Below are 25,141 nucleotides of genomic sequence, written 5' to 3' on the forward strand. Positions count from 1 at the left end.
GAAGTGAAGTAGCTGTTCCTGGAATCCTTAGTCAAAATTAACTTGATGCCTGCTCGTTACTTTCTCACCATGTGTTAAGACACACACACACACAAACTGGAGGATAATCACAATTTGTGGTGTGGAGGAAAACAAATATTATTTTCAATGAACTCTTGGTGTTCAAACCTTGTGGATTTCAGTACCTCCCATATGTGAGGTTTAAAAATCAGAGAAACAGCCGGGCACAGTGGCTCACGACTGTAATCCCAGCACTTTGGGAGGCCAAGGTGGGTGGATCACTTGAGGTCAGGAGTTTGAAACCAGCCTGGCCATCATGGCAAAACCCCATCTCTACTAAAAATACAAAAATTAACCGAGCGTGGTAGCGTACGCCTGTGATCTCAGCTGCTAGGGAGGCTGAGGCAGGAGAACTGCTTGAACCTAGGAGGCGGAGGCTGCACTCCAGCCTGGACAATAGAGCGAGACTTCCATCTCAAAAAAATAAAAATAAAAACAAATAAATCAGAGAAATCCATGAGTTTTAAAAGTGTCATTTAAGAGGGAGGAAAATAGAGACTTCTGTGCACTTGAGTGAGTGAACATTCACACATCTATTTCTGCCTTGCAATTTTTATGTGTAATGATGTCTTTATTTTGGACAGTTAGTTACATCTGAGAATAAGTACAGTCTGTTAACAACGCAATACTACTTTCTCCTCTCTTTCTCCAGAACCGGCTAATGGCTTCTCACTCTCCTTTTCTTCTCCTTGTAGATACATCACACAGTTCTGCTGACACCCTCCGTGAAAGTCAGAGCTGTGTGGAACTCACTCCGGCGCCCCCACCCTCAGCAGCTGCCTCGCGTCTCCCTGCCCAGGGCTCAGCCGCTGTGACAGACGCCCTGAGCTGCTGTGCACTCCAGGCTTCTGTCCTCTCAGACAATCCCCAGAGGGGACGGAGATCTCATTTCAGATGGGACTCTGGAGCTTTTTCCAGAGCCAGACTGCTTAGTGGGGACACTGGAGCATTCTGGAAGGGTCCTTGATTGAACATGTTGTGGCAGGTTTTTTTTTTTTTTTTTTGCCTGTCCTTCAGGCTGTGATACCACCCTTCAGGCACTTTCTCCTTGAATATGACTGGCACAGGGCCTGGCACATAATCGTGCTCAGTGTCTTTCCTCTATGAGGGAGGCACACACACAGAAAAGAACTACAGGGGAATTTTAGGAGAGAGAGACAACTATGTATGGCTGAGGTGAGAATCAGAACTGTTTTGTGGATGAGGCTGATGACAGGCAAAAATTAAAGTGTAGATTCAATCCCTCATTCACCAGACACTATCATCAACTGGCATGTTTTCAGTTTTGCTATGGAAAGAGAAATATTGGTGACTGAAAACAAACACAAGGCTTTACAATCTTGTGAAGCAGATGAATGTTCATCAATTAATTACATAAATAAATATAAATTTACACGAGAAGCAACCTAAATGTCCCATAGGAAAATGGTAAAATAAATGGTGATAGGTTCTTTTCTTTAATATTATGCAACACTGAAATTGTTTCAGGGCTGGGCACAGTAGCTCATGCTTGTAATAACAGCACTTTGGGAGGCTAAGGTGGGAGGATTACTTGAGCCCAGGAATTTGAGACAAGCCTGGGCAACATAATCATGTCTCTACAAATAATACAAAAATTAGCCAGGTGTGGTGGCACCTGCCGTTAGTCTCAGCTACTCAAGGCTGGGGCAGGAGGATCACTTGGGCCTGGGAGATGGAGGCTGCAGTGAGCCATGATAATGCCACTGCAGTCCTGCCTGGGTGACAGAGTGAGGAGTGAGACCCTGTCTCAAAAAAAAAAAAAAAAGAAAAGAAAAGAAAAAGGAAGAAACAAAATTGTTTCAAAGATTCATAAGATGAGTACAATAACACTGGGTGTTTAAAAAGTGGGATATAGGCCGGGCACGGTGGCTCACGCCTGTAATCCCAGCACTTTGGGAGGCCGAGGCAGGCAGATCACTAGGTCAGGAGTTAGAGACCAGCCTGTCTAACATAGTGAAACCCCGTCTCTACTAAAATACAAAAATTAGCTGGGTGTGGTGGCACACGCCTATAGTCCCAGCTACTCGGGAGGCTGAGGTGGGAGAATCGCTTGAACCCGCGGGCAGAGGTTGCAGTGAGCTGAGACCACATCATTGCATTCCAGCCTGGGTGACAGAGTTAGACTTCGTCTCAAAAGAAAAAAAAAAGTGAGATATAAAAATACAAAAGAAATCCCTATTTTATAAAAACAAATGCGTGTTTGTCTATGACAGGAAGGTTGGTTACAGACCACAGTGAACAGTGGTTTTCCCTGGTGATGGATTAGGAAGCATAGAGCATCTTCTCATTAATGATGAATGTTTTGGCAGGAGGTAAATGGATTTGTTTTTCCATTGTTTAAATTTACACTTAGATGCTTTGCTTGCTTTAAACGAGAATTAAAGCTTTAGCACGTATCCCTTCTCTCTCTTTGAGTTGTTTCTTTTGGTTTTGGTGGCGCAGGAGTAAGGTGAAGGTCACCCGGCACTTGTTGCGTGGGTTATGTGCCAGGGAAGAGGCCCTGGCAGAGCGGGGTTTTGAGAGATGTGACCTCTGGGCTCTCATTCCCTTTCAGCACCTGTAGCGTTCATCTCCTCTGTCTGCTATTTGTCTCATTTTGGGTTTTATCTGCTGTTTCTGAAAGCAAAAACTTGTGTGCAAGGAGAAAGTTCTAAGAAATGCTTCCAGGGATGATGATGAGAGTTTGATTTTCGAGTGAGTGTTTCTGAGCATCTGATTAAACTCGTCAGTATAAAAATGTACATTGTTCTGGATTAGTTCCATCATTTCATAGCGACAGCTCCCCTCTTCTACAGTTCCCACCAAAAGGGACTATTTTGTTTGAAAGCTTTTTCCTTGGGAGCCACTGGTGTATTATGTTTATCAGCTTTTAAAAAATTCTGTTTCTGTTTTTTTTCTTTAAAGTAGCTACGCTTTTTTGAGCTGAAAATCAAAAGTACCTATGGTATACCCATGAAGGTAGAATAAGGCATATAATTTGTTATACAATGTGAAAATTCTAGAAGGTTTTTTTTCTCTAATCTGTGAAATTTTTTCTTTCAAGGTAGTTTCTCTGTGTTCTCTAAATTTTTATTTTGAAGACCTACTGGGTCATTTAAAGTGAGACAGACCAGTTGGACCAAGCATTATGGCACATAAACTTGTCTTTTATGATGTCTTGGACTTACCCTCCTTTGCAAAATAGAGATACTGAGGGTTGGCCCTATAAAGATGGGGGCTATTTTTGCAATCAAGAGATGATGAAAAAAACTCCTACTACTTTCCTTATACCCCAAATTACACAATTAGTGACTTATGCTTTTAAGTCTTGAAGACTTTTCATCATGAGTTTCTGTTAAAATATAAATATCCAGGATGGAAAGCAGCTTCCATCCAGAACCTTACCAGGGTTCCTGCCACCACCTGAAAGGACAGAGTGGAATGACCTGGTGGGAAAATTCATCCCTGCTGGGCCTGAGGGATAGGCTGGAAGGAAACTGGCTTCACCAAGGACTTTTCACAGCTGCTCCTGGTTCTGCAGTGAGAGATTCTAGTATACAGATTGTACAGTTACTCAGAAGAACAAGAATATACATTTCACCTGCTTGAAACTGGTTGGTAGTTTGCTTTATTCTCTTTGCTGATTAATTTATAGCCTATTCCATCTTTCTCCTCCCTTTCCTGGCAGTTGCTGCTCTTTTTAGGGATTGTGGTGGGGAAGACACTATGATTTTCTACCAAAGCGTTTGTTACAATTCAATTCCATCCTACTATTCTGGGAAAATGTGTATCCTCCCACCTCTCAACCATCCTCCTTTCCCTTTCTCAGTTTTTGTTCTGCTTCTGCAAGTTTTCTTAACATGCGGGCGATGGAAGCGTTGAGCAATTTTGGTGAAATAAAATTCCATTTACCAATATGTGAAGAGTACGCATTCAGGGACTTCCAACATAAGTATACAATAAACTGTGGCCAGCGTTTGAGGAAACCCAGCTGTTTACTACCACAACTTGATGAAATGAACAATGGACTCGAGCCTTTCCGGGCTCGGCTGGCAGCCCCCGAGTCTCAGTCCCCTTCTAGGAAGAAGTGCACCAGTGTCACCGTGTGCAGGGAGAGTCATATGGCTCTCCACCAAGAACAGCTCCCATCCCTCCTCTGTCTCACCCCTGCCTCCTGAGAGCGTCACGTTGAGAGACATGCCTTCCCTGCTGCACGAAGGAGTTTGTTAGCAAGCTCTGGGAAACATCTGGTTCCTTGAACTTCCTATGTACCTCATGGGGGGAGATTTTGAGAAATTTCACCATTTATCAAAAATGGTTTTCAGTGTTAAAAATGGTTCTTTTTAGTTTTGTTCAGTCTTTCTACCTTTTTCTCAATGTATTTCCCATTTTTACTGTACATATTCATATACATAATTTTTTTTTTATAAAAAGGGTTTTATGCCTGGTGCGGTGGCTCATGCCTGTAATCCCAGCACTTTGGGAGGCCAAGGCAGGCAGATAATGAGGTCAGGAGATCAAGAACATCCTGGCCAACATGGTGAAACCCTGTCTCTACTAAAATACAAAAAATTAGATGGGCGTAGTGGTGCACGACTGTAGTCCCAGCTGCTTGGAGGCTGAGGCAAGGGAATGGCTTGAACCTGGAAGGAGGAGGTTACAGTGAGCCGAGATTGCACCACTGCACTCCAGCCTGGTGACAGAGTGAGACTCCGTCTCAAAAAATAATAATAATAATTTTAAAAGGGGTTTACAATATATAGTTTTTATCACCTAGTTACAGCTAAATATTGTGCACATTTTCTCTCTTCTACAACAGTTAAAATAATTACATTCTTTGGAAGAAACATAAGTTTTTAAGTAGTCTCATTGGGAAAATTGAGGTAAAATTTTTTCCAAGAAGACTTCATTTTATTTTACAATGCCTTGAGCAAAAAGGGAAGTCCTGTCTTAGGTAACTTTCTACAGATGATAGAAACTTGCCCGTCAATTAACCTTGTAACTTGCTTCTCTACACCCACATAATCATGAATCAGGTGATCCACTTTGTCTTTTCCAATCTATTTCTCCCACGTGCTTCCTCTTTCCTATCCAGTCTCGTCATGCAGATGAACTTGCCTTACCTCAGCACTTCTGGCTCCTTCCTTTAAAAAGAGATGATATTAGTTGACTTTGATCAACTCTACTCAAACTTTATCCTCAGTTCCACATTAGGATTAGCCTTTAATAATCTGAAGATATAATTCAATTGCTTAAAAGAATTGTTAGAAGACCTTGGTAGAATTACATATATCAAGAAACACTAGACTCAGACATGATGTAGATATGACTGACTTTCTTTCTTTTTCCTTTTTTTTTTTTTTTTTTGAGATGGTCTCACTCTGTCACCCAGGCTGGAGTACAGTGGTACGATCTCAGCTCACTGCAACCTCTGCCTCCCAGGTTCAAGCGATTCTCCTGGCTCAGTCTCCCAAGTAGTTGGGACTACAGGCACCCGCCACCACACCCGGCTAATTTTGTATTTTTAGTAGAGATGGGCTTTCACTGTGTTAGCCAGGCTGGTCCTGAAGTCCTGACCTCAGGTGATCCACCTGCCTCGGTCTCCCAAAATGCTGGGATTATAGGTGTGAGTGACCGCACCTGGCCTCTTTTTTTTTTTTTTTTTAAGTAATTTCTCAGGAGGAGGCAGGGCAGAGGTAAGAAGTAGTTGGTACTGTAAGGAAGTGTTAGAGACTTTTATGGAAAGGTGTTCATTATTTTAAGGCAACTAACAAACGATATCTTTCAGTCAGAATATGGGAGCAGCAGCCTTTACTGGTCATGAAATTTGCGTGATATCTAAACTTGTATTTGCAGAAAAAGGTAAATGTTGATTAATAGCAACTTTGTATAGAAAGGTAGATGCCAGCATAAAAGTGGTGCATGCAGACAGTGGTAGTTCTGGAGTCCTGGTCCTTGAGCTGCTTGTCCATCACAAGGCCATCACACCCAGGTAGAAATGCCTGGGGCAAGCAGTGGATCTGTCCATGTCAGCATTTATACAGGGAACACTTCTTGGACGGCCGGGTGTCATGGGGCTCACACCTACAGCTGTCATTGTGCATGTAATACTCACAGGTCTGTCCATAGAAGGAGGGGGCTCAGGCACAAAAGAACCCCAGCATGCAGGTTCCCCATTCAGACAGTGCGTTCTGTTTAGCTCCTTACTGTCTTGCATCCCCATGGAAGGGATATACTGGGAAGACTGTGGGCGAACTGCAGGCTCCTCTTGAGGCTGAATACTGTCATCTCTGAGGCCAGGCCTCATGAGGTGAACGTGCAAGTTCATGGTGGCCCAACCCAGCAACAAATCCCACTTCAAATGCCTTGAAATGGCCATGATCAAAATTACACTCTGACATTGTCCCCTGAACATTTGGGCAGGCCAGAGTATAGGAGAGGCAGAATTATTCATTGTTTTTAGTTAGGAGGGAATGGCTGATGGTTGCTTGGCTACTCCACAGACGCACGACAGAGCAGCTCCTTCTGGATCCCTCATCCCCTTGCAAGCTGGGAGCTCTGGTCGGTGCTTCTCAAATCGGTTTTATTTTTCTGAGTCAAAGGGGCTGCTGACATCCTGGGAGCCAGAGCACCTGAAGCAAATCTATTCCCAGCTTGAAAAGTGCAGATAAGGAAATTGCCAGAGTGACCATCACTGATTTTGCTCCCTGGGGCTAAGTGCACCCAGCGGGCATGCTGAGTACTGCCCCCTCCTGCCATCCAGTGGCAGCAGGGACTGGCATGGTTCCCAGAGCTTAGCTGCCTCCTCTGCCCGTCTGTGCAGGTCCGGTTTCAGCTGTGTGCAGCCTCCAAGCTTCAAGCACAAAGGATCACTCAGTGGCTGAAGAGCAGGAGCCCCAAGCACCTTGCTAGTTTATTGGAGTGCTCGGTAATCTTCCTTCAGCTCGAGCAACGGGCTCCTCAACAAGTATCAGGTAGAACTATTTTGCATTCATTTGCAGCTAACCATTAAAAAAATTGCCCACTTGTTTAGGAAACAGCCACAATCTATGCTTTGTGATAAAAATTTTCAAATGGTTATTTTTCTCAATGATTAAGCACCACAATCAAGTAGGAAAAATAAATATTCAAAATTTTTCAATATATGCAATATATGTGATTAACATTTTAGTATGAAAAATGTTAAGAATAAGCAGTTTTTAAAAATAAAAAATGTAATAACATGAAAATATTTTAAACATTACTGTAAATGAAAAAAAAAGCATATATTTTTAAGCATCAGATTGGCAGAGATGGGAAAACCCACATCATGCTCTATGCCCATGAGAGACTGGGAAAAGCACCTCCTCATATATTACTGGTGGGAGCATTCATAGACAACACTTTCATAAGACTGTTTGGCAATGTGTGATGACAGTTTAGAATATGCACACTCTTTTTCTGACATGGGAAGTTCTTCTTACTCATCCTAAGATAAACGGACAAACCCCAAAGGAGACAGGCCCAGGATGGCTGAGTGCAGTGTTATTCATTTCCCGTGCCATCAGTGGAGCCTGCTCTGCCTCCTGCTCTCTCTGATGTGCAACTCACTGGATGCAGAGCTTATGCGCAGCCCCAGGGCAAACCCAGGGTACCCGGCTAGTGACTGAAAGAACATTTCTTCTGTTCCGGGTAGAACAGTCACAGATTCTAGTGCAGGGGCCCTGACACTTGGTGAGCAGCATCCACTTTGTCTTTCCCTGAAGCAAATCATTAACGTCCAGCACATGGCGGTTGTGTCAGCTCTGCGGACAGAGCCTGGCCCATGTGGCTGCTGTCCCCAGGGCTCAGCATCCCTGCTCTGAGATCCACCAGCAGGTATTTAGCCAGGGCAGGTCTGGTCTCCCGCCCTGACTGGCACCAGCCAGGATTAGAGACTAAGTGGCCTGGGGCTCAGAGTTAGAGAAACAGCCGGCTCCTTTCCTCCCTCCTGTGTCACCTCCTTTCCTCCCTCCTGTGTCACCTCCTTTCCTCCCTCCTGTGTCACCTTGGTCAAAGCTTCGAGTTCCAGGAGCAGCAGACTTCTCCCTCCACCCTCTTCAGGAACACCAGTGAGCCTGGTGGCCATCCAGGCAACCCAATGCCCTCAGAGCAGCAGGGTTTGCTCCATCGTCATGAATGGCATCTCCATGTGACGGTGTCATCAGATGGTCAGAGTGGGGTGTGGGGAGCATGAGGCAGTTGTGTTGTGGATTTTTTTTCCTAGAGGAATTAGAAACCTATTTACATACAGTTAGCATTAATTTACATACGATCCTCTCATAGCTAACTCCAAATATTTCTCTATGAATTCAACTAATTAGTGCAGCTAATCACTATTGTAGCCCAACCCAGCATTAAAGGCATTAAATACATAAAATACTGAATAGATCTGTAAAGTCATCATCATGATAATGGTAAATCAGCGTAGGCCGCTCACAAATGCAGCTGGCAATAGCTGCTTCCAGCCCTGATTCCTTATGCTGGAGTGATAGCTTAGCCGACAAATTCCAGGGAGATTGTACCTTTATAACAGTTGGCGAAGTTAACCCCTACTCCCCACCTGCCCCAAAAAACACAAAGAAAGAAAAGAACCTAATGTTAATTTACGGTCTTTCATTCAATAGGCACTGTGCTAAGGTGGGCAGTTATTATTCCACATGTATTCTGTCATTCAGTAAGAAATTTACGTAGTTGTTGGTTGATGAAGAGAAGAACACATAAAAAATGCCACGTTGTAGGTTTGTAGGTTATCTGAGATTGCCCTTAGGGTTTGCAGTGTTTGGCCTGCATGACTGCCTGCCGCAGCCGAGTCTACCTTTCCCTCCTTTCTTACCCTGTATCCTGAAGTGACTAGACCTGCCTCACTTGAGAGTGGAAACTATGGGGAGGGGAGCAGCTCAACCTGCTCTGCCACTGGCCCTGTGTTGAATCCCACCTGATGGGTTCCACTGGGCATTGATATTATCCTGCACATTATTGAAATGACATGCTCACCACTGATGTGTATAGCTGACTTTCAGTAGCATTTGGGGAAATGTTACCTCTTCAGAGGTTGGGCAGGGGACAGGAGGGATTTGTTCTCAGACAGTACAAGAGTCTTCGAAATTCAAGCCACTCTGTGCAGTCACCTTAAAATACTGATCTTTTTTTTACTTTTTATTTTTATTTTTATTTTTGAGACAGAGTCTCACTCTGTCACCTAGGCTGGAGTGCAGTGGCGCAATCTTGGCTCACTGCAACCTCTGCCTCCCAGTTTGCAGCGACTCTTCTGACTCAGCCTCCCGAGTAGCTGGGATTACAGGTACACACCACCACGCCTGTCTAATTTTGGCATTTTTGTAGTAAGAACAACTTGTTCTCCAGGTGACTACCTTTCCACTGTGGCCTTAGGGCCTAGAACCTTCTCCTGTGAACCTGACTACCATTAACGGAGAAGTTTACTTCTTGCAGATGATCTCAGTTCTGTGCTAATGAGCTCTTCTTTCTCCACTGCTGTCCCCCGACATGGCCGCATAAACCTTCGCCAGCCAACCTTTGCTGTGGAGGGCAACCATGGTGAAATCCAGCGCCATTGGTCTTGAACAGAGACGGTGTCCTGGCTGAGAAGTTAGAGGGCGGTCTAGTCTTCACAGCTTTCCAAAATGGTCCCGTCCTGTGTGGCAGGGTGTTTCTAGGGTAATAGAGTTTCAGTTATACTGTAGCCTGATTGATATCCAAACACTCCGTGGAACTTTGTTTCTAGAAAAAAAAAAAAATGTGTGGCTACCAATAAATTCATAAACAAATTGATAGGTAATGATTTTGTAATTTGGGGTAGACTGCCTGGTCCAATGTTTCAAAGCTATTGTAGCATACTTATTTTTAAAATAAATCACTGCCCTACCTTAGGTCGCTTTCTCCCAACACCAGAATGATAGTTCAAAATGATAAACGTGAGTAAACTGTAGAATGAAATTTCCGGTGTCTCTGAATGGACTGTGCGCATTGCCCTGCCATTGCCCATTGTCTTATCCATCCACTAAGATCTCACTTTCCTCCTTCTGTGACTTCCCCTTCTTTGAATGTCTCTGGGACCTGCTTGATTAGGCACTGCCTTGTGTGTTCTTTTTTTTTTTTTTTTTTTTTGAGTTTTGTATTGTGAAGTAGATTTTAAGTCCCATAAGTGAGATGTATTTTATGCTGCTTCTGTATTGGTAGCACCATTTGGCTCACTGTTAGGTGTCCCAGTATGAAGCTATGTCTCTTATGTTGAGTTTAGGTGATATCATATGGCTATAAAGGGGTCAGTTCTCCAAGAGGACAAAATAATTCTTAATGTATATTCACCGAGCAGCAAAGCATCAAAATATAAAGCAAAAACAGATAGAATACAATGAAAAATATATGAATTCCATGTTATAGCTGGAGCCTTCAACACCAGTATATCAGTAATTGACAAATCTAACAGGCAGAATATCAGTGAGGTCATAGTTGTACTGAGCAGAACCATCAATCAACTGGTTGTAATTGACATTGTAGACAATTTATCTAACAACAGCAGGGTAAGCATTCTTCTCAAATTCATGCAGCTCATTCAACAGGATACATCACACTCTGGGCCATAAAACATACCTTAACAAATTTATAAGACTAGAAATCATACAAAGTTTGCTGTAAGACCACAATGAAATTAAAATTAAAAAAAAAAAAAAGATAGTCTGAAAATCCCAAAATAGTTGGAGATTAAACAATACACTTCTGAATAACACATGGGTAAAGGAATAGGTCCCAAGAGAAGTTTAAAAGTATTTTGAATTAAATAAAAACACAAATACAACTTTCAAAATTTGTGGAATGCAGTAAAAATAGTGATTGGGGGAAATTCGTAGCAGTGAATGAAGATATGAGAAAAAAGATATATCTAAATCAATAATCCAGTTTCCGATTTACCTTAGGAAACTAGAAAAAGAGAAATCCAAAATAAGCAAATGAAAAGAAAAATAATAAAATGAAAATTAGAAGAGAAATCCAAATAAGCAGACAAAAAGAAATAATAAAAATTAGAACAGAAATCAATGAAATGGAAAGCAGAAAATCAACCCCAAAGTTGATTCTTTGAAAAGATCAATAAACTTGATAAACCTTTAGCTAGACTAAGGAAGAAAGACAGTAGAAACAATACTAACATCAGAAAATAAAGATGGGCCATTGTGATGCCATGAACATTAAAGGGATAATGAAAGATTATTATGAACAACTCTACATCCACACATTTGATAGCCTAGATAAAATGGATCAATTCCTTGTAAGACACAAATCTAAACTCTCAGAAGAGACATAGGTAATCTAAATAGAACTAAATCTGCTAAATTTGAATCAATAAGCTTCCAGCTGGGCATGGTGGCTCACACCTGTAATTATAGCACTTTGGGAGGCCAAGGCAGGAGGATCCCTTGAGTCCAGGAGTTCAAGACCAACCTGGGCAACATAGTGAGACCCTGTCTCCATACTAACTAAAAAAATTAGCTGGACGTGGTGACATGTGCCTGCAGTCCCAGCTACTCGCAAGGCTGAGGTAGGAGGATCGCTTGAGCCTGGGAAGTTGAAACTGTAGGGACCCATGATAGTGCCACTGCACTCAGCCTGGGTGAGAGTGAAACCCTGTCTCAAAAAAACAAACAAAACAAAACAAAAAAACTTCCAAAACAGAAAGCAGCAGGCCCAAATAGATTCACTGGTGAATTCTACCAACATGTAAGGAAGAAATTATACCAATTCTCTACAATCTTTTCTAGAATATAAAAGAAAAAAGAATAATTCCTAAGTCATCCTACGAAGCCAGTATTACCCTAATATAAAAACCAAAAACATTACAAGAAAGGAAAACTATAGACCAATATCACTGATGAACATAGACAGAATAATCCTCAACAAAATATTAGTGAATCAAATCCAGCAATGTATTAAAAAGATCATACAGCATGACCCAGTGGAATTTATTTCAGGCATGCAAGCCTGGTTCACCATTTGAAGGTCAATTAATGCAATCTGTCATGTTAACATGCTAAAGAATAAAAAAACTGTATGATCATATCAATAGATGCAGAAAAAGTATTTGATAAAATTCAACACTCATTCATGACTAAAAACAAACAAACTCCACAAACCAGGAACAAAGTGTAATTTCCTTAATTTGATAAGAAATATTTACCAAAACCCTACAGCTAACCTCATACTAAGGGTGAGAAAGTAGATGCTTTCCTGGTAACATCAGGAATAAGGCAAGGACATCCCTTCTCACACCATTTAGACTCAACATTGTTGCGATGTCCTAGCTTACACAATAAAACAAGAAAAGGTAAGAAGAGGCACCACTGTCCCTGGGTGTCTATGGAGGATTGATTCCAGGAACCTGACTTTCATACCCAAATCGAACTTAAGTTCCTTATATAAAATGGTGTCGTATTTGCATGTAACCTAAGTACATCCTCCCACAAACTTTAAATTACCTCTAGATTATACTACCTAAAAATGCTATGAAAATAGTTATGCTGTATTGTTTTTTAAGTTGTAGTTTTAAAATTGTCTTTTCCCAAATATTTTGCTCCATGGTTGGTTGAATTCGAGGATGCAGAACCCACATATATGAAGAGCCAATTGTAAATAGATTGGAAAGGAAGAAACAAAACCATCTTTTTTTTGTACATTGCATGACTGTCTACGTAGAAAATGCAAAAGGATCAAGAGAAGTCCTAAAACTGCTGAGCAATTATAGTAAGCCTGCAGGATACAAGATTAATATCAAAATATCAATGGCCTTCCTGCATACCAATAATGAACAACTGAAATTTGAAATTTAAAACAAATTGTCATTTAAATTAGCACCAAAAAGAAAGAAAGATTTAGGTACAAATCTAACAAACCAACTACAAGATCTATATGAAGAAAACTACAAAAGTCTGTTGAAAGACATCAAAAGAGATCTAAATAAGTGGAGAAATAATCCATGTTTGTGAATAGAAAAACTCAACATTGGCAAGATTTCAGTTTTTCCAGACCCGATCTACAGATTCTACACAATCCCAGTCAAATCCCAGCAAGTTATATTGTAGATATCAACAAACTGATTCTAGGGCTTATATGGAAAGGCAAATGACCCAGAATAGTCAACAAAATTATTGAAAGAGAATAATAAAGTCAGAGAAATAATACTATACAACTTCAAGATTTACTATAAAGTTACAATAATCAAGACAGTATAATATTGATGAAAGATTAGTGAAATAGATCTATGACATACAATCGAGATCCTAGAAATAGATCCACATAATAGAGTCAACTTGTCTTTGACAAAGGAGCAAAGGCAATTCAGTGGAGCAAAGATATTCTTTTCAACTAATGATACTGGATCAACTGGACATCCACATACAAAAAAGACCTTAGACACAGACCCTATACCCTTTCTAAAACTTAACTCAAGATGGATCACAGACCTAAATGTAAAATATCAAACTATCAAACTCTAAAAGATAACATAGGAGGCCAGTCACGGTGGCTCACACCTGTAATTCCAATGCTTTGAGAGACTGAGGCTGGAGGATCGCTTGAGGACCGAAGTTTGAGACCAGCCTGGGCAACATAGTGAGGCTTTGTCTCTAGAAAAAATAAAATTAGCCCAGTGTGATGGTATGCATCTGTGACCCAGCTCCTTGGGAGGCTGAGGCAGGAGGATTGCTTGAGCCTGGGAGGTCAAGGCTGCAGTGAACCGAGACTGCACCACTGCACTCCAGCCTGAGTAACAGAGTGACACCCTGTCTCGACAAAGAATTTTTTTTGTATAGCTGTACAATGTGTTTGTGTTTTAACAATCAAAAGTTAAAAAACGTAAAAAAGTTTATAAAGTAAAAAAGTTACAGTGAGCTAAGGTTTATTTTTGAAGAAAAAAATATTTATAAATGTAAATTTATAAAAACATGAATTTATAAAAAATATTTATACATTTAGTCCAGGCACGATGACTCATGCCTGTAATGCTAGCAGTTTGGGAGGCTGAGGCCGGTGGATCAGCTGAGGTCAGGAGTTCGAGACCAGCCTGGCCAACATGGTGAAACCCCGTCTCTACTAAAAATACAAAAATTAGCTAGTTGTGGTGGCAGGAGCCTGTAATCCCAGCTACCTCGGAGGCTGAGGCAGGAGAATCACTGGAACCTGGGAGGCAGAGGCTGCTGTGAGCCGAGACCGAGCTATTGCACTCCAGCCTGGGTGAGAGAGCAAGACTGTGTCTCAAAAAAAGAAAAAAAAAAAAAAAAAAGGAAAGAAATAAAACAATGTACAGAGTGAATGAGCTATTTGGGCTGGAACTGGAATGATATGCCACTAGACGGCTCCGGGGCCTGTCCATTGGGGCCACCAGAGGGCAGTGACAGCCTGGGAAGGTGCCGCATGTGCTTCCTGCTGTTCTTGCACTCTCAATTCAGAGCTCAAAACTTGAGTCCTGGCCTGAGCTGAGTGACTTGCCTAAGTTTCAGGACAGTGATCCCGGGGGCACTCGTTTTTGGCACTGACTGAGTTCACGAAAGATGCGTCTGAAGGGAGCGAGGTGTGACTTCCCTGTGTGCCTGGCACAGGACTGACCAGGCAACCAGGCAGCACTGACAAGAGGTGGGGACACTGAGCTGCTATTTTCCTGGACCTTCCATCCCGCTCTGTGGACTTGAAGGAGGATGGGCTTCCGAGCTCCTCACAAGTGAGCCACACATGGAGACAGTGTAGGGGCATCCACCGTGGGGGCCATAGCACCCCACAAAAGATGTTGTCTGGCCCTAGTCTCCTGTATTGTCGCTTGCCTTGATGCTGCCCCGATTCATCCCTCAACGGGGGGTACAAGAGCTCACACTCTGGGAGACCCGTAGCGCAATGTTTAGTTTTTAAAAGGGAGCTTCAGCTCCCAGGCTGAGGCAGGTGGATTGCTCGAGGCCAGGAGTTGGAGTCCAACCTGGGTAACACAATGAGATCCCATCTCAAAGAACAAACAAACAAAAAGAGAACACTTTATTCCTGCCCTTCCTAAGCTCTAACAAGTTACTGTGTGTGTGTGTGCATGGGTACACATGCATGTGTGTATACATATGTGGAAATCCAAGATTTATATGTTACAATAATTTGGCAGGGTGCAGTGGCTCATGCCTATAATCCCAGCACTTTTGGAAGCCAAGGCAGATGGATCTCTTGAGCTCAGGAGCTCTAGACCAGCCTGTGCAACATGGTGAAACCCCATCTCTACCGAAAATACAAAAATTAACCAGGCATGATGGCGCACGCCTGTGGTTCCAGCTATTCAGGAGGCTGAGGCACAAGAATCACTTGAATCTGGGAGGCAGAGGTTGCAGTGAGCTAAGATGGCACCACTGTACTCTAGCCTGGGTGACAGAACGAGACTGCATCTCAAATAATAATAATAATGTGTTATTCCTATCACATGGAATCTTCATATTAGAGATGAAACAACTAGGCCGGGTGTGGTGGCTCACACCTGTAATCCCAGCACTTTGGGAGGCCAAGGACGGTGGATCAACTGAGGTCAGGAGTTCAAGACCAGTCTAGCCAACATGGTGAAACCCCATCTCTACTAAAAATACAAAAATTAGTCAGGCGTGGTAACACGCCCGTAGTCCCAGCTACTCGGGGGGCTCAGGCAGGAAAAATGCTTGAACCTGGGAGGTGGAGGCTGCAATTTGTTTTATGTAACAACAAACAGGTGGGACTAACTGGCTTCTGTGCCTCTACAACATAGGTTCTAAATTAACTGGAACATTGGCTAACACAAGCCAATTGACAAAACTTCATGGCATCATCCAAACTGTGGATTCAATTATGGTTATATCTTGGAATCCTATTAAATTTAATCATGGTGGCCGGGCACGGTGGCTCACGACTGTAATCCCAGCATTTTGGGAGGCTGAGGCGGGTGGATCACGAGGTGAGGAGATCAAGACCATCCTGGCCAACACAGTGAAACCCTGTCTCTACCAAAAATACAAAAATTAGCTGGGTGTGGTGGCAGGCGCCTGTAATCCCAGCTACTCAGGATGTTGAGGCATGAGAATCACTTGAACCCAGGAGGCGGAGGTTGCAGTGAGCCAAGATCGCGCCACTGCACTCCAGCCTGGTGACAGAGCGAGACTCTATCTTAAAAAAAACCACAAAAAACAAAAAAACTTAATAATGGTGTACTCCTATAATCTTAGAAAAGTCACTGAATATAAAATAGGGGAAAATTAGGTATGCCTCACTTTAACTGTAGCCTTGCCTAAATTTCCCGTAGTCAAAGTAGCCATTGCCCTAAAATATCTCAGATTGCGCATAGTTGCTCCAACACAAAGAATAATAAATTAAAATTAAGTCTTCGGCACTTACAAATTGGCTTGACACAATAGACCCTACAGGTTCTCAGGGAAAATAGTTAATAAGGCCCAATGTAAATTAAAACAGGGCCTTCAAGGATTAAAACTTATTATATAAAATCTAATTAATAAAGAGATGATTATCCCCAAAGTTTCTCCATTTAACAGCCCTGTTCTTAACTTTGCCAGTTCTCCTTTTTTTTTGAGACGGGGTCTCACTCTGTTACCCAGGCTGGAGTGCAATGGCGCGATCTCAGCTCGCTGCAACCTCCGTCTCCCGGGTTGAAGTGATTCTCCTGCCTCAGCCTCCTGAGTAGCTGGGATTACAGGCATGCACCACCATACCTGGCTAATTTTGTATTTTTAGTAGAGATGGGGTTTCATTGTGTTGGCCAGGCTGGACTCGAACTCCTGACCTCAGGTGATCCGCCTACCTCAGCCTCCCAAAGTGCTGGGACAACAGGCGTGAGCCACCGTGCCCGACCAAACGTTGCCAGTTCTTGAACCTAGAAAAAATAAATAACACCTCACAGTGATGACTCCAACCTTAATCCTGCAGTCCCATCCATTAGCCCTCATGCACATTACTCAGTTTTATTAAAATAACTGACCCCATCCAATCAGCAACCGGGAAATATTTTCATATTATGGATTTGGCTAATATGTTCTGCACGCTGCCTCTTTTCACAGCCTCTCCGCCACAGGCTGCCTTCACCTCTGAAAGGACACAGCACACCACAGGGCACACAGCTTCGCCACCGTGCACGTTCTTGGCAGACACGGTCTCAGCTACATCGATTTTCACCCAGGAGCACAGGTGTGACATGACATTAATGCCTTCCTCTGCCCGGGCCATTCATTGGACACACTCATTAACGCAAACAAGACCAACATCTAGTCCTTTCGGGGTCTGCTGGCAACATATTTCATGTTTACACATTTTCCTGAACTTCACTGCTGCTGCTACTTACAAAGCAGTCCACCTTAAATGGGGCTTTCACCAAAAGAAGCCTCTAAAATCTGTGCAGATTAAAATCAATGGGCAGTCCTATTAGTGCCTCCAAGATTCTTTCACTACAAAGGCTTTGGCAACCTCTTCTCCTCCCTCTCCCGTAGTCTCTGGACCACCTGCAATGGCCATAAGTTGCCCAGAGGCTTCTGATGCAGGAAACTACCCCTTTCAGCCTTGTGCTATACTCCATTAAAACAAATGCGCGGCTAATGCAATGTTTTTTTTTTGTTTTGTTTTGTTTTGTTTTGTTTTTTTACAAGGCTTCTCTCTGTCGCCCAGGCTGGAATGCAGTGGCACCATCACGGTTCACTACAGCCTCAACCTCCTGGGCTGAAGTGATCCTTCCACCACAGCCTCCCCAGTAGCTGGGACTACAGATGCGCACCACCATGCTGGTAGAGACTGGGTTTTACCACATTGCCCAGGCTGGTCTTGAACTCCAGGCTCAAGTAATCCTCCTGCCTTGGCTCCCCAAAGTGCTGGGATTACATGCGTGAGCCACCACGCCCGGCCCTGGACTGTCTTGGAAACAGAGAGAGGTTCTCACGGACCTTGAACTTGTGACCCTCCATCATAAAAAACATGGTGCTCCATGGAATGTAGCTGCTTTCCATCCTTTATCCAGGATGTCCCCAATAATGGATGAGACAGCTCAAGGCGGTCAGGGGTGCCCTGACTGGCCCCATCTCCACAGACATTGCAAATTCTTGGGCCACTGCCTAGAAGTTGTCCCTTTCCGGGTAAAAAACTCTTGGAATCTCTTGCCTGACATATTCCCAAAATGTAAATCAAAACCACACGTTTCTCATGTCCTGAGGCCACAGTGCAAGGTCTTGCCAGGACACTCCTGATCTCCTTCCGAGTTACAGACATTACTGTTAGTGACCAAGGCGTGCATTACACTTCTCAAAGCATACTGGGCTCTTGAAAAAGGCATTCCATAGACATTTCACATCCCCGATAAGTCCCCAGATAGCTGCTTTGACTGAGAGATACAACAGTCTCCTCAAACGAGTCCTTTTCAAGTTTCAGCCTGGAAAGTGGGTCTCCGTCTTGCCCCAGACTTTAATTTCTCTTAATTCAAGCCACTCAGCCAACTCACACCTTACACCAACTTAAAGAAAAATCTTTCCCATCTTCCTTTCTTCTATAGAAAGGGGAATATGTGTCTTCTTCCTGTATGTAAGGACTCATTATATATGAGACTCTTTAATTATCATTTCCCTCATCATCATACATTTTCATTCTTACCCTCCATCCCATAAGGATGGAGACCAGGCCCAGGGCACACACTCTCCTGGGACCCCTGAGCCATGGTGTCCCTGGGGCCAGGCAGTTGCTCATCCGATAGGGGACCCATTTGAAACTAAAACTTCTACCACCACCCAAAAAAGTAAATAAAAAATATGCCCAGTGCATGTGCACACTACAGGCACTATGGACTGTTGGTCCCATTACTCTTAGTCTAGGTGCTTTCACTGGTTTGTAATCCAGAGGCCCAAACTCACCAAGGAGGCCATTGTTTCAACTCGTCATGACAAATGCTGAGATTTGTCACATGCCACCAGATTTGGCTAATACAAGCCCTGCAACCTATAGGCTTCACTTGCTTGCCTATCACCAATCACACAGCCCATGGTAATTGGCTAGAGGATCTGCATGTAGAGCTCCAGCCTTAGCCACAGATATTTTAATTGGCAAACAGCCTTCCACTCTATTAACCACTTACACCTGAATTAAGGCATATAATTTAAAACCTATTTGCAGCAGAATTCATTGCCCATCTGGGCAAAACTGGATTGTTGGAAACGTTTATATTCGATCACTCCTAATCAGGGATTTCATGGTGCCGGTCAGGCTCGGCACAGATGGGCCTGTCCCCAACACGTGTAAAACTGCACCCACCTGAGCATGGACATGCTATTTATAGGAGTGTTTCTCAACTGGGAGTGACGTTGTCCCCAGAGACATTTGGTTGTCACAAATTTAGAGGGGGTGCTGCTGGTATCTAGTGGGTGGAGGCTAGGGAGGCTGCTAAACCTCCCACAGCGCACAAGACAGCCCCCACAACAGAGTTATCCAGGTGCCCCAAACCTCAATAATGCTGAGGTTGAGACACCTTGATTTACAACTGTTTCTTCTAGAAGTGCAAAGCTCTATAATCAAATTTCCTGGATCCCTGAAGCAAAAGTAACTTTTGAATAAATGAAATGGCTTATTTTCAAACAACTTTTTCATTTGGTTCTTTTTATTAACTGGGAAAAAAAGCCAGCAGCTGTTCTAATTTTCTGCTATTTACATCATATACAATTTTATCTGACGTGGGCAGAGTGTAAATGACGTTAACTCAGTAAAAAAAAAAAAGAATCAGTCACAAAACATTTTTATTATGTATTGATCAGCTGGAATACTCAATCTTATATGAAAGACGTTTTTCCATTTTGCTCTTTCACAATTGTGGCTTTCTTTTCCCATTGTTGTATATATATGCATATATTCGTATGCGTTTTCAAATGGGCTATAATTTGTAATTCCAACTTGGCTGTAAAAATGCAACTTTAGCCAGGCGTGGTGGTTCATGCCTGTAATCCCAGCACCTTGGAAGGCCGAGGTGGGTGAATCACTTGAGGTCAGGTAATTCGAGACCAGCCTGGTCAACATGCTGAAACCCCATTCCTACTAATAATACAAAAATTAGCTGGGCATGGTGGCACGCACCTGTAGTCCCAGCTACTCGGGAGGCTGAGGCAGGAGAATGGCGTGAACCCGGAAGGCAGAGCTTGCAGTGAGCCAAGATTTGCGCCACTGCATTCCAGCCTGGCCGACAGAGTGAAACTGTGTCTCAAAAGAAACAAACACAACAACAAAAAACATACAAAAAATGCAGCTTCATGTTTATAAATGTAGTAAGGTAATACTTTCCAAACAATATTTCTTTTTTTCTTGTTTTTTGGAGGTAGAGTTTCACTCTTGTCGCCCAGGCTGGAGTGCAGTGGCATGATCTCGGCTCACTGCAACCTCCGCCTCCTGGGTTCAAGCGATTCTCCTGCCTCACACTCCTGAGTAGCTGGAATTACAGGCATGCACCACCATGCCTGGCTAATTTTTGTATTATTAGTAGAGACGAGGTTTCACCATGTTGGCCAGGCTGGTCTGGAACTCCTGACCTTAGGTGATCCACCTGCCTTGGCCTCCCAAAGTTCTGGGATTACAGGAGTGAGCCACCACGCCCAGCCTCCAGACAATATTTCTCAACAATTTCACACATGTGAATTAACAATTAGCAGTCTTGCACGATGATATTTTTCTGGTTTTATAGTAAGGGAAAACAAGATGGAATAAGGAATAAGTATTTCCCTCAATGCTGTAAGAAGGATCGAGTTTGAACACTGAAATATTTTTATTCCTCTGATCTTCACATACAAAATAATTTAGTAAATAATTACTTCTTAGTGTGAGTAGCTAAACTCGTCTGTTTTTAAAACTCAGTTCTGTTGAAGTGTAATTTATATATATTAAAATTAAAAGTATGCTTTAGTGAGTTTTGACTTCTTTTGTTTTTGGAGTTATTATTTAGAACAAGCTTTGTTAAATGTGCAATAAAAATATATTTCAGAAGCACAGCTTGACCACACTGTGGAAGGTTAGCAGTTCCAAAAATTCAATAACATCTCAACCATTCTGTCAAGCTAGGAGAAGGTCCAGTGTGACTGAACAGGAAGAATTTTGAACTGAGAATGTCTGTAGTTTTATTATGAATTAGGAGTTAAGGTATCCTGCTGTAAAGTCACAGTACAACTAACCTTACTTTTGAATCTTGCTGTCTTCATCCGGACGGGATGGAGACTAAAAGAGGATTAGACTGAAAGATCTCTCAGGTTCCTTGCAGCCCAAATCCGCTGCGGCTTCCAGTCCATGCTTTCAGAACAGTCACCTCGGCCACTCCCTCCTGGAACTCCTCCTCCCCTCCTCCCGTCCCTCCACAGCCTCCTGCTTTTCCTCCTCTTCCTCATCCTGCTGCTCTTCCTAGACCTCCTTCCCTTCCTCTTCTGAAACGTGGGAACAATGCAGGCTTTACCCCGGCCTGTGATCCTGGCACTGCTGGCAATGCCCAAGTCTGTGTCTCCACCCCAGCTTCCCACTCCCCCCACCCCCGCGGCCCCGGGAAACATCAGACGGCCTCAGGATATTTGTCCATGGGTGTCCAGGCAGCTCCAACTCCCCACGCCCAGACAGACTCCTCTCCTTGTCCCTCCCACCCCACATACTGCTTCTCTCCCCGTTTTCCTTGTTCAGGTGAAAAGCACCAGCACTCATTTCAATCTCAGAATAACTCCAGGGGGTGTGTTCTTCCTGCCACACGGAATCTTTATACTAGAGATGAAACAACTAGGCCGGGCACGGTGGCTCATACCTGTAATCCCAGCCAAGGAGGTGGATCACTTGAGGTCAAGAGTTCGAGACCAGCCTGGCCAACATGGTGAAACCCTGTCTCTGCTAAAAATACAAAAATTAGCTGGGCATGGTGGCAGGCACCTGTAATCCCAGCTACTCAGGAGGCCGAGGCAGGAGAATCGCTTGAACCAGGGAGGCAGAGGCTGCAGTGAGCCTAGATCTCACCATTGCACCAGTCTGGGCGACAAGAGTGAGACTCTGTCAAAAAAAAAAAAAAAAAAAGGAAAGGGAAGAAAGAAAGAGAGAGAGAGAGACAGAAAGAAAGAGAGGAAAGAAAAAGAAAAAGAAAGAAAAAGAAAGGAAGGAAGGAAGGAAGGAAGGAAAGAAGGAAGGAAGGAAAGAAGGAAGGAAGGAGGGAAGGAAAGAAAGAAGGGAGGGAGGGGGAAGGAAACGAACTGAGGCTTAGGGAAGTGGAGGAGCATGTCTAAGCCACACAGCCCTCCAGTGGTGGAGACTGGATTTAAAATCAGGGGTGTCTGACTCCAAGGCTAGGGCCCTTGACCACTGTCCTACACCCCAGCATGTGCCCCAGCCAGGGACCCGGGCGCTGTCCTCAATGCCTCCCCCTCACCACTCACCACCGCCTCGTTGCCAGGACCCGAGACTCCCAGGGGTCTCAGATCCGCTCCTCCGAGGACCTCTACCCCTGGCTCGGTTCACCCACCCTCATCCTCGCCTGGATACAGCCATCTCCTAACCAGTCTCCCATCTTCCTCTCTTCAAGCCACACTTTAAGCTGAGAAAAGGTGCTGTTCCTGCAACACAGATCAAGCCACCCCCTTGCTTAAAACACTCCAGTGGCAGTCCACAGCTTCTGGGACAAGAGCCGGCCTTTCACCCAGAGCAGCCCTTATCTGCTTCTCTAGCCTTACCGCCGTCCTCGTGATTCTCAGATCCTGTGTTTGCAAATTTGCCTCTTTGATAAAATGTGCTTGTAAGCCCCAAGTCAATGCTCACGGTTTTATTGTGGTCATTTACACACATACACAGAGTGGCTGAAAACGTGAGTCTCGATGTTTGTGCTCTTAGCTGAGGCTGAACAAGGCGATGCTCTGCCTTGCTGCTCCAGTGCTCGTAGTGTAAGCAAGAGTCCTTTCCACTGACTATTCAGTGCCTCGTTTTCCACATTTGTGTGCTTTTTGTTGGTGATTTTCTATCTCAAACGGTCCCTATGTAAACTGTGCTTTCTGTTTTGTTGGGGTTTTGTTTTGTTTTGTTTTGAGATGGAGTCTTCCTTTGTCACCCAGGCTGGAGTACAGTGGTGTGATCTCGGCTCACTGCAACCTCCACCTCCCAAGTTCAAGCAACTCTCCTCCCTCAGCCTCCTGAGTAGCTGGGACTACAGGTGCATGCCACCATGCCCAGCTAATTTTTGTATTTTTAGTGGAGACAGGTTTTCACTATGTTGGCCAGGCTGGTCTCGAACTCCTGACCTCAGGTGATTCACCCACCAGCCTCCCAAAGTGCTGGGATTACAGGCATGAACCATGGCCCTGAAGTGCTTTCTAGTGTCCCTAAGTGCAAGAGGCTGTGATGTACCTTGTGGATGAAATATTGTGTGGTAGATAAGATTTGTGTGGGCGTGAGTTACAGGGCTATTGGCTGTGAGTGCAATGTTAATGAATCAACCATATGTTAAACAAGGCATGTTCTGTCTTGTGAAACGGAAACACACAAACAAGGTTACATTGATCAGTTAACGTTCATACTGTAACCAGAGACTCGAAGGAACCTAACCCTGTATTTCTCTTAGGAGCAATATTTCATTATTTGCTAATTCAGTGTTTGCAATGACTTTACACACCATAACAATAACTTTATAGACCACAATGAGAATTGGCTGTATTTTCTCCTGGTCTGTGGCTTGTCTTTTCATTTTCTAAATGGTATGTTTTGAAGAGCAAAAGTTTTTAATTTTTTTGAAATCTACTTAATTTTTAAAAAATTTAACGGCATGTGCTTTCACTAAGAAATCTTCGCCTAATTCAATGAGGCCACAAAGACTTTCTTCTCTGTTCTCTTGCAGAAGTTTTATAGTTTTAGCTCTTACTTTTAGGCCTATGATGCATTCTGAGTTAATATTTGTATATGATATTAGCGACAAGGCTCTCGTTTATTTATTTTTGGCACTATTTGTTGCAAAGTCTGTCGTTTCCTCATTGAATTATTTGACCAAGTACCTTTGTAAAAAATAAATTGACTATATATGTTAGAGTCTATTTTTGGACACTATATTTAGACACAATGGAGATTGGCATTTCTATCCACACTATCTTGAAGTCTTCAAACCAGGTAGGATAAGTCCTTCAACTTTCTTTTCCAAAATTGCTTTTGCTATTCTTGGTCCTTTGCATTTCCATATAAATTTTAGAATCGGCTTATGCATTTCTATTTAAATGCCTGCTGGGATTTTGGTTGAGATTGCACTGAACATTTTGAGAGGTCATTTTTGAGGGAATTAATATCTTAACAATATTAAGTCTTAATTCAAGAATATGATATTATCTTCAATTACTTAAGTCTTCTGAAATTTCTCTCAGGATTTTCTTGTAGTTTTTAGTATACAAGTCTTGCACACATTTTATTTACTATTTCCTGGTTTTATTTCGTTTCTTATTTATTTATTTATTCATTTATTTAGAGACAGAGTCTTAATCTGTCACCCAGGCTGGAGTGCAGTGGCACAATCTGAGCTCACAGCAACCTCTGCCTCCCAGCTTCAAGCAATTATCGTCCCTAAGCCTCCCTAGTAGCTGGGATTTCATGCACATGCCAACATGCTCAGCTAGTTTTTGTGTTTTTAGTGGAGATGGGTTTTCACCATGTTGGCCAGGCTAGTCTCAAACTCCTGACCTCAAGTGATCCACTCACCTAGGCCTCCCAAAGTGCTGGGATTACAGGTGTGAGACACCGCGCCTCACCCTTGGTTTTATATTTTTGAGGCAGTTTTAAATTTTCTTTTCATAATTGAGATTTTATTAGTTTTTGTTTGAGCATCAGTACTCAGACATTATGAACATTCGGCACACAATTATTAATATAGATACTGACACTCTAAAAGCCTTGTAGCTATAATTCTTTCTGCAGTTATTCCAGGCACTTTCTTGCTTAAAATTTAAAGGCAATTCGTCCTTATGAGGACGTTAACAACAACCAATATCTTCTGCTAGTAATAAGCTCTTAGACAGTAAATCGCACTAATTGACAATTT

At 43.1% G+C, this 25,141-nt stretch overlaps 2 long non-coding RNA genes across 3 annotated transcripts in view; one reads left to right on the top strand and one right to left on the bottom strand.

Moving 5' to 3' along the window:
* LOC144340585 (uncharacterized) overlaps positions 1 to 25,141 on the top strand; it is a 149,330-nt gene that overhangs the window by 80,559 nt on the left and 43,630 nt on the right. For both annotated transcript variants that reach the window (XR_013416853.1, XR_013416854.1), the window contains exon 2: positions 6,884 to 7,034. This is a non-coding gene — a long non-coding RNA (uncharacterized LOC144340585). The remainder of the gene's footprint in view (positions 1 to 6,883; positions 7,035 to 25,141) is intronic.
* Positions 5,859 to 23,305, bottom strand: LOC144340586 (uncharacterized). Its single transcript, XR_013416855.1, has 2 exons — positions 22,509 to 23,305; positions 5,859 to 9,819 (listed from the first exon to the last, which is right to left on the bottom strand). It is a non-coding gene; the product is annotated as an uncharacterized LOC144340586 (long non-coding RNA).

Source organism: Macaca mulatta, chromosome 4 (assembly GCF_049350105.2).
Source record: "Macaca mulatta isolate MMU2019108-1 chromosome 4, T2T-MMU8v2.0, whole genome shotgun sequence".
Taxonomy (NCBI): domain Eukaryota; kingdom Metazoa; phylum Chordata; class Mammalia; order Primates; family Cercopithecidae; genus Macaca; species Macaca mulatta.